The 13,980-nt window shown below is 39.3% G+C and overlaps 1 protein-coding gene across 6 annotated transcripts in view; it reads left to right on the forward strand.

The window, feature by feature from the left end:
* Nucleotides 1-13,980, forward strand: part of ATP2C1 (ATPase secretory pathway Ca2+ transporting 1) — a 183,074-nt gene that overhangs the window by 49,927 nt on the left and 119,167 nt on the right. The gene's annotated exons all lie outside the window — the stretch shown is intronic.

A 13,980-nucleotide genomic window follows, 5' to 3' on the forward strand; every position in this document is an offset into this window, starting at 1 on the left:
AACGGGTTGCAACGCGGAGTTGAGGGTGTGGTGGTTTTGCTTTTAAGTTGTCTTTCTTTTTCCGTCTTTTTATTTCCATGATTTTTTTTTTAATTTGCATATGAAGTGTCCAAGAATTTGCCTTCCATCGTTTTACCTATCATTTATTTTGGTGATTTGCAGCATTTCGGGGTTAAGATTCTGTGGAAGACTGAGCTTGACTCGGCTTTCCTGAGAAATTCATGCTTTCTTTAGCTCAGGAAATGGAAGGGAGTTTTCTTTTAGGATAGCATATATGCTTGTTTAAATTGGTATTTGAAAGGAATCACCCGAGGGGAAGTGGAAATGGGGGAAGGGGGGGAAGGGAACGGGCTGCTGCTTTGTGCCTTTGCATGTCTAGCCTTGCTATGGTATGTGACTGGATTCAGTTACTAGAAAGAAAACGGCTTTTCATGGTCTCCAGTTTTGGGGAAAAAACAACTAATTGTTTTTCAATTCACAAGAATTCTCTCTTTCTCTCTCTCTCTCACACACGGACACGCGCATAACCAACCCTGAATTTAATGAAATATTATGAGGCGATTTCCTTTTTTAAAGTTCCGCCCTATTTCAAAACACAGTTTAGGAGGTTGACAGTGGAACCTGTTTGTCCACTATACACTTTGGACACATTAGATTCTCATTTACATGTTACTTGATTCTTTTGGCCTAATTAAAATATTTACTGCTTTTCATACACAGCACTGGTTATTTTTTAAAGAGAGTTGAACAACCCTGAATAAATGATTTTTTCCTCCCTGAAACAACCACACTTAAATTTTTTGGATTGATTTCTGATTTGTGTATGATATTTGTTTTTTCTTCTTTTTAACCACAGGGCTGCAAGATGCTGTAGAATATACTTAACAAATTACCTTTTATCATCTTGTATCTTTTCAGTTGTTTAAAAATCTTTCAGTATAAAGGAGCTGCAGTTGAGGAGGCTGACTGCTCTCTCATTTGTTTTTCTGTTGCTGAGAATGTAATCTTGATTGTCCTAAGTAGGACTAGTAATTTTAAGATAGATGTTTCTTATAGATGCAGTAACCTGTTTTGCTATCTGAGACCCCCTGGGATATGTAGGGAATACAAGCCATGTGATCATATTGCCCAGTTTTACTCTGGGTGGATCATTGGTGGAAGACATTTTCTGAAGTACTAAAGTGTGTAACTGCAGACGAGTGAAAAACTGTCTAATTGGGTCTTTAGAAACAGCATTTGAAAGCAGTAATGTTTTTGTCTGCTGGTATGGAAGATTGCTTTCCTGAGGATTTTTCCTCTTTTAGTTTATAAATTCAAGAAAGGCAGATAAGCTCTGTCCAGAAGAGACAAAGAATATTTAATTCATTGATATACCTGTTTCTTTCGGTAGTCGCATTTTAAATAACATCCAAAACGTAACGCACGTTTGTGAGCCCTGCTTTCGTAATGTTACCAGATTTAAGAGAGTAGCCTAAAGGTGGATTCTTAGTTTTAGTATTTTCTTGATCTCTTTGGAAAAAGAGCTTGAGTAATAAGGCTGACTCATATTATCTGGAAACCCTGGTGGCATAGTGGTTAAGTGCTTCAGCTACTAACCAGAAGGTCGGCAGTTCGGATCCACCAGGCGCTCCTTGGAAACCCTATGGGGCAGTTCTGCTCTGCCGGATAGGGTCGCTATGAGTCGGAATCGACTCGATGGCAGTGGGTTTTTTCCCTCATATTATGTATTGAGTGGAAGGGAGTTGGTTATGAGATAGGAGCATGGTGCACACTTGTGTTTCATTGTGCCTCCATTTTACGGCCAGATGTTTAGCATCAGTAAAAGATACAGTTCTTAAAAACTCACAAGGTATTCTATCTTGTTTTTGGTCACTAGGAGGTCATTTATATCAGTTTCTCATATAACATATTTCCCCCTTTTCCTATTTAAACACCTTGAAGAACTTATATACGGCCTAGAAATTTTCAAAAGCAATTGACCATCTTGAAATACATAGATTGATACTGCTTTATTTTGTAGTGTCTTCTTTTTGACAAGGTGTAGTAGTAACAGCTTGGGGAGGTGAAACAAAAGTAGATTCAAATCTTGCCATAACTATTTATAAGCTGCGTGACTTTAGGAAAATTACTTCACCTCCCTGAGCCTCCATTTCCTCATTGATAAATTAGGATTGCTAGTATTTTTTTTTTTTTTTTTAGTATTTAGCTCATAGAGTTGAGTAGATTAAATGAGAAACCCTGTGTAAATTCTGTTGAGAGGGAGGAAGGGTAGAGTTTGAGAGCATGGGCAATGAAGTCAGGCAACCTGATTTGAATGTTATATTCCCACCTATTATTTGGCCATATGCAGATTAAAGCTTTTTGTCCTTCACTTTCTTTTGTCTGTAAAATAAGGATAACAATACAGCCTCCCTTATGAAGAGTTGTAAGCATTTGGAATAGTACCTGGCATGTAATAAGTGCTCAATAAATGTTGTTGAATACCTAACCCAGTGTTTACTGCAAAATAATATGCCAACTGGCATTAATGTTGTTATGTCAATTGAATATTGGAAGGGGGAACAAAACCAAAACCAAACCCGTTGCTATTGAGTTGATTCCAACTCATAGCTACCCTATACAACAGTAGAGCTGCCCTATATGTAGAGTTTGCAAGGAGCAGCTGGTAGATTCGAACTGCCAAACTTTTGCTTAGCTCTTAACCACTGTGCCGCCAAGGCTCCGGAACGGGGAACAGTAGTGGCCAAAATATTCTCTCCGAAGTTGCCATTATTGGTTAGGAGATGGGGGAAGTTAAGTAAGAGAATTTTCTAGAGTCTTAGAGGTTCCAACTCACAGAGAAGGTTTTGGCTTTACCAAGAAGCTAGGCTGTTGCTGTGGAAGGAGAGAGGCTTGGATTTTAATCCTGGTGGGTGATTTCTCCTCTTCTAAAAGCCTGACAAATTACTGTGCTTTTAAGCTTTCTCATCTCTGTTTTCTCATCTGTAAATAGGCCCTCTTGGAGGGTTGATGTGAGGAATAAATGAAGCCTAGAACAGTCGTTGGCACACAGTGGGCAGGCATGTGACCAATAGTGGCTCCTTGGAGCATCAGCACGAACGTTCTTAGGCCTTTCCAGGCCTAAGGGGTAATGTGCCGTGTGTATAATGGTTGTTGGAGGAGCGAATGGCTTCACTTAGTGGTTCCCTTCAGTAACGGTCGTATTTTCTTTGGCACTTGAGTCTATTCTTTTGGACGTTTTTTCCAGGGGTCCCTTACACTTTCTCAGTATAGCTTAACCAGTATTCAGCTTTCGCCTCCGTGATGCTTCATGGATACATCCTGACAGTCACTGGGAGCATTTGAAGTGTTAAATTCCCGGATTTTCAGAAACCTGTCCAGGACATCCGTTTGTGGGTTAGGGTTTTATCCAGATCCTTTGGAACTCCTTTTTCCGTGTTCATCAAGAATCCAAACAGATACCACTTAGGAATGCGTGATGCACACCAGTAAATGGCCGTTTTCTGATTTTTTTTTTTTTTAAATTGCCTTGGTGTTTAAAAGGATAACTTACTAGAAAATATGTTTAGGTATTTATGTCTAGATGGAGAATTTTGTGAATAGTTTTTCCTACTCAGTTATGGGCATATTCTTTGGAATAAATTTGGCCTTTCCCATAGAAAAAACAATGTAAATTTAACGCACACAAATTTTTTTAAAAAAAATATAATGACTAGAAATATAATAATGTTCAGGACATGCTTAATTAAAGATTATAAGTAGAGGTAACGTAGTTGTAGTTGTTGTTAGGTAGCTTTGAGTCGATTCGAACTTATAGCAACCCTGTGAACAACAGAATGAAACACTGCCCAGTCCTGCCGCATCCTCACAATTGCTGCTATGTCTGAGCTCGTTTTTCAGCCACTGTGTCATTCCATTTTATTGAGGGTCTTCTGCATTTTCACTGATGCTCTACTTTACCAAGCATGATGTCTTTCTTCAGGGACTGGTCCCTCTTGGTGTAACACGTCCAAAGCACATGAGACAAAGCCATGCCATCATTGCTGTGAAGGAGCATTTTGGCTCTACTTCTTCCAAGACAGATTTGTTCATTCTTCTGGCAGTCAGTGGTATATTCAATATCCTTCGCCAACACCATGATTCAAAGGCACCAGTTCTTCTTCGGTCTTCCTTATTCATTGCCTAGCTTTCACATGCATCTAAGGTGATTGAAAACACCATGGCTTAGCTCAGGTACACCATGGTCCTCAAACTGACATCTTTGTTTTTAATACTTTAAAGAGGTCTTTTGCAGCAGATTTGCCCAAGAAATCATTTGCTTTCTTGACTGCTGCTTCCATGGGTGTGGACTGTGGATCCATGTAAAATGAAATCCATGACATCTTCAGTATTTTCTGTTTATCATGATGTTGCTTATTGGTTTAGTTGTGAAGATTTTTGTTTTCTTTATGTTAAGGTGTAATCCATACTGAAGGCTGTAGTCTCTGATCTTCATCAGTAGGTGCTTCAAGTCCTCTTTACTTTCAGCAAGCAAGGTTGTGTCATCTGCATATCACAGGCTGTTAATGAGCCTTCCTCCAATCCTGTTGCCCCATTCTTTATATAGTCCAGTTTCTTGGATTATTTGCTCAGCCTAGAGTAAGTATGGTGAAAGGATACAACCCTGATATCCCTTTGTTCTTTTTGGACGACTCCCTCGTGGTCTGTGTACAGGTTCCACATAAGCACAATTAAATGTTCTAGAATTCCATTCTTTGCAGTGTTATCTGTGATTTGTTATCCACACAGTTGAGTACCTTTGCATAGTCAATAAAGTACAGGTAAACATCTTTCAGGCATTCTCTGCTTCAGCCAGGATCCATCTGATAATCAGCAGTGATACCCCCTTTCCATGTCCTCTTCTAAATCTGGTCTGAATTCCTGGCACTTCTCTGTTGATGTACTGTTAACAACTGTTTCTGAATGATATTCACTAAAATTTTACTTGTGTGATATTAATGATATTGTTCGATAATATTAATGATATTGTTTGATAATCTCCCCATTCTGTTGGGTCACCTTTCTTTGGAATGGGCACAGATACGAATCTCTTCTTGTCGGTTGGCCAGGTAGCTGTCTTCCAAATGTCTTGGCATAGATGAGTGAGTACTTCCAGCATTTCATCTGTTGAAACATCTCAAATTGGTATTCCGTCAGTTCCTGGAATCTTGCTTTTCACCAGTGCCTTCATTGCCTCTTGGACTTTCTTTCAGTACCGTTGGTTCTTGATCATATGCTACCTTCTGAAATGGTTGAATGTTGACCAGTTGTTTTGGGTTCCATACCCATTGCCATTGAGCCAATTCTGACTCATAGGGACCCTATAGCACAGAGTAGAACTGCTTCATAGGGTTTCCAAGGAGCAGCTGGTGGATTTGAACTGCCGACCTTTTCGTGAGGAACTGAACTCTTTAACCACTCAGCCCTGATATTCCTTACATTTTCTTTGGTTGTGTCTTGTGTCGTTCAGTGTTTTGCACATAAATCCACTGCCATAGAGTTGATTCTGACTCAGAACAACTCTATTTTGCCCATAGAATCCTTCAACATTGCAACTCAAGGCTTGATTTTTTCTTTGGTCTTGTAGCTTGAGAAATGCTGAGCTTGTTACTCCCTTTTGATTTTCTAACTCTGGGTCTTTGCATATTTCATTATAATATTTTACTTTTTCTTCTCCAGCCATCCTTTGAAATCTTCTGCTTGGTTTTTTACGTGGTCATTTTTTCGTTTTGCTTTAGCTACACTGTGTTCAAGAGCAAGTTTCAGAGTCTCTTCTGACATCCATTTTGGTCTTTTCTTTCCTGTCTTTTTAATGACCTTTTGCTTTGTTCGCGTATGATATCCTTGATGTCATCCCACAACTCCTCTGGTCTTTGGGCATTAGTGTTCAGTGTGTCAAATCTATTCTTGTGATGGTCTCTAAGTTCAGGTGGGATATACTCAAGATCATACTTTGGCTCTAGTGGACTTGTTTTAATTTTCTTCAGCTTCAGCCTGAGCTTGCATATGAACAGTTGATAGTCTGTTCTGTAAGTGGCCCCTGGCCTTGTTCTGATAGATGATACTGAGCTTTTCCAACATCTCTTTCCGCATATGTAGTTGATTTGACTCCTGTGTATTCCACCTGGTGAGGTCTGCATGTATAGATGCCGTTCATGTTGTTGAAAAAAGGTATTTCCAGTGAATAGGTTGTTGGTCTTATAAAATTCTGTCTTGTAATCTCTGGTGTCTTTCCTATCACCAGGGCCATATTTTCCAACTACTGACCATTCTTCTTTGTTTCCAAATTTTACATTCCAATCACCAGTAATTATCCATGCATCTTGATTGTATGTTTGATCAATTTCAGACTGTAGAAGTTGGATAAAATCTTTAATTTTTTCATCTTTGGCATTAGTTGGTGGTAAATTTGAATAGTAGTCATATTAGCTGGTCTTCTTTGTAGGTATATGGGTATTATCCTGTCACTGACGGTGTTGTACTTCAGGATAGATCTTGAAATGCACTTTTTGTCAATGAACGCAACACCATTCTTCATCAATTTGTCATTTCTGCAGTAGTAGACCGTATGATTGTCTGGTTCAGAATGGCCAATACCAGTCCATTTTAGCTCACTAAGGCCCAGGATATCAATGTTTATGCATTCCATTTCATTTTTGACTGTTTCCAGTTTTCCTAGATTCAGACTTTATACATTCCACGTTCTGATTATTAATGGGTGTTTAGAGCTGTTTCTTCTCATTTTGAGTCATACTACTGACACATATATTGGTTTGTCGTACTGTGGGGGTCTTGCATGTGGCTTTGATGCTATGCTGGAAGCTATGCCACTGGTATCTAAGTACCAGGAGGGTCACCCATGGTGGACAGGTTTCAGCTGAGCTTCCAGGCTAAGACTAGGAAGAAGGACCTGGCGGTTTACTTCTGAAGAAAGCTAGCTGGTGGAAAAGCTTAATGAATGGCAAGAAGGAACAAATCTGCCTTCGAAGAAGCACAGCCAGAATGCTCATTAGAAGCAAGGATGGCGAGACTTCATCTCACATACTTTGGAGATGTTATCAGGAGGGACCAGCCTCTAGAGAAGGACATCATGCTTGGTAAAGTAGAGAGTCAACAAAAAAGAGGAAGACCCTCAATGAAATGGATTGACACAGTGGCTTCAACAATGGGCTCAAGAGTAATAACGATTTTGAGGATGGCGCACGACTGGGCATTGTTTTGTTCTGTTGTACGTAGGTTGCTATGAGTCAGAATCGACTCGTTGGCACCTAACAACAACAACAGCAGCAAATGAAGATCTAAAAGCTTTACTACATCCACGTCATTAGGGTTGACTCTACTTTGAGGAGCGGCTCTCTTTAGAAAATAAATCCTGTGATCTCTTTGAATAGCATTGAAAAATAATATCATTTATACTTATACTTTACTTTTAAAAATAGTTTATTTCAAGTTGAAATTGCTAGTCAGCTTGGAATGACTGCAGATAGGATAGTTGTGACTGTAGATAGGATAGTAAATGACCGTGTTAGGATAGTTGGAGGAACTATAAGAAAACAGGGAGGAGAAACTTCCTGAATTGTATTTGACTGGAAATAGGAACCAGTTGTGAACTCATGGCGACCGCATATGTGAAATAGGAAACCAGATCATAAAAATACTTTATTTCCTGAGGTGTGGAAAATGTAATTTATTTTGTTCGCAGTCTTGTCAGTAAGATAGTATTCTTAACTAATACTGTATGAGAATTGAAACTAAAAGAGATAATGTATGTGACAGCATTTTATACATTATAATAATTTAAGCCAGCGGAAGGATGCTGCAGAGATTATTTGTAAGGAGTAACCCTCTGACAGTTGAATCCCAAATACTTGATTTGTCTTAATGTTTTTATCATTTATTTAATGTAAGCAGAATTCACCTCTGTTAACTGAAGCTTTATGAAACAAAGTAGTCTCCTAGGGAACGCTCCTTGGGGCCCACATCTTTTTTTTTTTTTTTTTGAGATCTCGATTAGCCATAATCCTCTTTACAAGGTTAAATTTTATTTCAAGGTGGAAAGAACACCATGGCTTTATGGTAAAATTAGTAGGAGTGAATTTTCAGTTTACTGTTGTTACATATGATACCCCTTAAGGATTAGTTTAAAAGGTTTCCCTACATTTGCTCTGTTACAAGAAGTTCTTTTCACAGTAGTGTTAGGCATGCAGTTGTGACAGTAAAGGAGCCCTGATGGCACAGTGGTTAAACACTTGGCTGCTAACTGAAAGGTCGACGGTTTGAATCCACCAGCCACTGTGTGGGAGAAAAATGTGGTAGTCTGCTTCCATAAAGATTACAGTCTTGGAAACTCTATGCGGTAGTTCTGCTCTGTCCTCTAGGGTCCCTATGAGTCAGAATCAACTCCATGGCAGTGGATTGGGTGTGGTTTGGTTTTGGGTGTGACAGTAAAGGTCTGAGGTTAAAGCCATTATTTTATTTGTTGTTACTTGCTGCCTACTCAGCTCCGACTTGTGGGGACCCCATGTACAACAGAATGAAAAGTTGCTCAGCCTTGTGCCATCTTAACGATCACATTGTTCAGGCCATCGTGTATTTTGAGTGCTTCCGTCATAGGGGGTTCATCTTCCAGCACTATATTGGACAGTATTCTGTTGTAACCCTTAGGTTTTCATTGGTTGAATTTTGGAAGTAGATGAAGAGGCAGGCCCTTCTTCCTAGTCGGCGTTAGTCTGGAAACTACTGAAACCCGTCCACCATGGGTGACCCTGCTGATGTTTGAATAGCTTCTAGCATCATAGCAACATGCACGCTACCACAGTGCAACAAACTGACAGACCAGGGTGGCGGATCATTTTATGTCAGAGGGGGAAAATATGTCAGGCTAACGATGCATTTCCTCTTGAAACATATATGCATTTGTTAATATATTTTCCATATTCAAGGCTTTAAGTTGCTTTTGACAGTTATAAATCTTAGAATTATAACGAAATCCCTTAAATTGTATTGAATTAGTTTAGCTTAGGCTAAGTTGTGATCTATTTGGAAAATGGAAGGAAAATGTTACTATCGTAGGTTATAGACAGAGATGGACAGTAATGGTTGTATTACCTTAAGATGGCTCTAAGGGAGCATCTAATTCCGTTTCAGTACCTTTTTTCTTTCTGCTTTGGTATCCAGACAGTGTGCAGTGAACTTAGTTAATATACATGTTAACTCTAATTGCTTGCCTAAGTGAAGCCTTTGACTTGACTTTTAATCATTTTATAAAAGTGATGACCTAAAATTTGGTCCCACACGAGAAAATGCATCAATTTAGCATGACATAGTCTTTTTTTACTATGGTAAAATATATATGTCATAAATTTGGCTGTTTTAATCGTTTGTAAGTGTACAATTCAGTGACATTAATTATATTCACCACGCTGTGCAGCCGTCACCACTGTTCCCTAAAATAACCTCTTACCTACTTTGGTCTCTCGGCGTTTGCCGATTCTAGATAGTTCATGTAAGCGTGGTAATAAAGTATTGGTCCTTTTGTGTCTGGCTTGTTCCACTTAGCATGTGTTTTTAAGGTTTGTCCATGTTGTAGCATTTATCAGGACTTCATTTCCCTTGATGGCTGAGGAGTAGTCTATTGTATGTGTATACTACATTTTCTTTATTGTCTGCTGATGGACACTTGGATTACTTCCACCTTTTGAGTATTGTGAATATGCTCCATTGAATGCTGGTATACAGGGGTCTGGTTGAGTCCCTGCTCTCAAATCTTTTGGGTATGTAGCCAGGAGTGGTATTGCTTGTTCATATGGTAATTTTATGTTTAACTATTTTCCACAGTGGCTGCACCATTTTACATTCCAACTAGCAATGGACAAGAGTTAGGATTTCTCTACAGCCTTGTCAACATTCACTGTTTTCCGTTTTTCTGAAAATAGACATTCTGGTAGGTGTGAAGTGGTGCCTCATTGTAGTTTTGACTTGCTTTTCCCTAATGATATTGAGTGCCTTTTCCTGTAGTGGGACGTGTTCTTTATTTTAGGAAACAAAGCTTACTTGCAAACATTATTTTCATTATTTTTTTTTTAATTACATAACCTGATAAAGTCAGAATATCAGCAGGACCCTAAATATATTTCCCACTGCACACTGTTGTTTGATGTTCAGCCTTTACGGTAAAGCTCAGAAATAATAACTATAGCAGAAATATTCAGAATATCACCCACCATACTTTTATCGAACATTGTTTTTTAAAAATATGCAGTATGAATAAACGTTTTGATTGTTGTCGTTAGGTGCCGTAGAGTTGATTCTCACTCATTGGGACCTTGAGTGTAACAGAACGAAACGCTGCCTGCCCGGTCCTGCGGCATCCTCATGATTATTGCTGGACTTGAGCTCATTGTTACGGCTGTTGTGTCATTCCACCTCATTGAGGGTTGTCCCCATTTTCTCTGACCTCTCCTTTACCAAGCATGATATCCTTCTCCAGGGACCGATCCCTCTTGGTAACGTCTAAAGTATGTGAGAAAAAGTCTCTCCATCCTCACTTCTAAGGAGCATTCAGGATGTACTTCTTCCAAGACAGATTTGTTCATTCCTTGGAAGTCCATGGTATATTCAGTATTCTTCACCAACACTATAATTAAGGCATCAATTCTTCTTTGGTCTTCTTTATTCATTGTCCATCTTTTACATGCATATGAGGTGATCGTTAACATCATGGCTTGGGTCAGACGCACCATGGTCCCCAAAGTGACATCTTTGCTTTTAAACACTTGAAAGAGGTCTTTTGCGGCAGATTTGTCCAATGCAATGCATCACGTGATTTATTTTCTTTATTGTGCTTTAAGTGAAAGTTTACAAATCAAGTCAGTCTCTCATACAAAAACTCATATACACCTTGTTATGTACTCCTAGCTGCTTTCCCCCTAATGAGACAGCACACTCGTCCTCTCCACCCTGTGTGCTCCGTGTCCATTCAGCCAACTCCTTTCCTCCTCTGCCTTCTCATCTTGCCTCCAGACAGGAGCTGCCCACATAGTCTCATGTGTCTACTTGAGCCAACAAGCTCACTCCTCACCAGTATCATTTTCTGTCTTACAGTCCAGTCCAATCCCTGTCTGAAGAATTGGTTTCAGGAATGGTTCCAGTCTTGGGCTAACAGAAGGTCCAGGGACCATGACCTCCGGGGTCCCTCTTGTCTCAGTCAGACCATTAAGTCTGGTCTTTGTATGAAAATTCGAGATCTGCATCCCATTATTCTCCTGCTCCGTCCGGGATTCTCTGTTGTGTTCCCTGTCAGGGTAGTCATTCGCGGTAGCCAGGCACCATCTAGTTCTTCCAGTGTCAAGTTGACGTAGTCTCTGGTTTATGTGGCCCTTTCTGTCTCTTGGGCGCATATTTACCTCGTATCTCTGGTGTTCTCCATTCTCCTTTGCTCCATGTGAATTGAGACCAATTGATACATCCTAGATTGCCACTTGCTAGCATTTAAGACCCCAGAAGCCACTCACCAAAGTGGGATGCGGAACGGTTTTCTAATACATTTTGTTATGCCAGCTGACCTAGATGTCTCCTGAAACCATGTTCCCCAGACCCTAGTCCCTGCTACTCTGGCCTTCAAAGTGTTTGGTTATATTCAGGAAACTTCTTTGCTTTTGGTTTAGTCCAAGTGTGCTCACCTCTCCTGTATTGTGTGTTGTCTTTCCCTTCACCTACAATACTTGCTGTCTACTATCCAGTTAGTGAATACCCTTCTCCGTCCCTCCCCACCCTCGTAACCATCAAAGGATGTTTTCGTCTGTGTTTATTTCTTGAGTGATCTCATATAATATTTGCCCTTTTGCAACTGGCTAATTTCAGTCAGCATAAAACCTTCCACGTTCCTCCATGTTACGAGATGTTTCATGGATTCATCATTGTTCTTAATCATTGCGTAGTATTGCATTATGTGACTATACCATAATTTATCCATTCATCTGTTGATGGGCACCTTGGTTGCTTCCACCTTTTTGCTATCATAAACAGTGCTGAAATGAACATGGGTGTGCATATATCTGTTCATGTAAAGGCTCTTATTTCTCTAGAATATATTCCAAGGAGTGGGATTGCTGGATCATATGTTCTGTTTCTAGCTTTTTAAGGAAGCACTGAGTCGATTTTCAAAGTGGTTGTACCATTTTACATTCCCACCAACAGTGTGTAAGTGTTCCTGTCTCTCTACAATCTCTCCAACATTTATTATTTTGTGTTTTTTGAATTAATGCCAGCCTTGTTGGAGTGAGATGGTATCTCATTGTAGTTTTGATATGCATTTCTCTAGTGGCTGATGATCATGAGCATTTCCTCATGTATCTGTTAGCTGCCTGAATGTCTTCTTTGGTGAAGTGCCTGTTCATACTCTTTACTCATTTTTTAATTGGGTTATTTGTCTTTTTGTTGTTGAGGTTTTATAGTATCATGTAGATTTTAGAGATCAGATGCTGGTCAGATTTGTCATAGCCAAAAACTTTTTCTGAATCTGTAGGTAATCTTTTTACTCTTCTGGTGAAGTCTTTGGATGAGCATAAGTGTTTGATTTTTAGGAGCTCCCAGTTACCTAGTTTCTCTTCTGGTGTTTATGGGTTGTTAGTAATATTTTATATACTGTGTATGCCATATATTAGGGCTTCTAGCATTGTCCCTATGTTTTTTCCATGATCTTTACCATTTTAGATTTTTATATTTAGATCTTTGATCCATTTTGAGTTAGTTTTTGTGCATGGTGTGAGGTAAAGGCCTTTCATTTTTTTGCAGATGGATTTCCAGTTATGCCAGCACCATTTGTTAAAGAGACTGTTGTTTCCCCATTTAACAGACTTTGGGCCTTTTGTCAAATATCAGCTCTCATGTGTGGATGGATTTATGTCTGGATTCTCAGTTTTGTTCCATTGATTTATGCATCTGTTCTTGTACCAGTACCAGGCTGTTTTGAGTACTGTGGCGGTATAATATCTTCTAAAATCAGGTAGTATGAGGCTTCCCGCTTTGTTCTTCTTTTTCAGTACTGCTTTATTTATCCGGGGTCTCTTTCCTTACCATATGAAGTTGGTGATTTGTTTCTCCATCTCATTAAAAAATGTCGTTGGAATTTGGATCAGGATTGCATTGTATCTATAGATGGCTTTGGGTAGAAGAGACATTTTTACAATGTTGAATCTTCCTATCCGTGAGCAAGGCATGTTTTTCCACTTAGGGAGTTCTGTTTTGGTTTCTTGCAGTAGTGACTTGTAGTTTTCTTTGTTTAGGTCTTTTATGTCTCTGGTTAGATTTATTCCAAAGTATTTTATTTTCTTAGGGGCTACTGTAAATGGTATTGATTTGGTTATTTCCTCTTCGATGTGCCCTTTGTTGGTAGAGAGGAAGACCACTGATTTTTGAATGTTTATCTTATATCCTGAAACTCTGCTGAACTCTTCTATTAGTTTCAGAAGTTTTCTTGAGGATTCTTTAGGGCTTTCTGTGTATAAGATCATGTCCTCTGCAAATAGACATACTTTTACTTCTTCCTTACCAATTTGGATGCCCTTTATTTCTTTATCTAGCCTAATTGCTCTGGCTAGGACCTCCAGCACAATGTTGAATAAGAGTGGTGATAAAGGGCATCCTTGTCTGGTTCCCAGTTTCAAGGGGAATGCTTTCAGACTCTCTCCATGTAGGGTGATGTTGGCTGTTGGCTTTGTGTAAATGTCTTTTATCACGCTGAGGAATTTTCATTCTATTCCTATTTTGCTGAGAGCTTTTTTTTTTTTTTTTTTTATCATGAATGGGTGTTGGACTTTGTCAAATGCCTTTTATGCATCAATTGATCAGACCATGCGGTTCTGGTCTTTTATTTATATGATGGATTACATTGATTGTTTTCTAATGTTGAGCCATCCCTGCATATCTAGTATGAACCCC

Source organism: Loxodonta africana, chromosome 27, assembly GCF_030014295.1.
Source record: "Loxodonta africana isolate mLoxAfr1 chromosome 27, mLoxAfr1.hap2, whole genome shotgun sequence".
NCBI classification, from domain to species: Eukaryota; Metazoa; Chordata; class Mammalia; order Proboscidea; family Elephantidae; genus Loxodonta; species Loxodonta africana.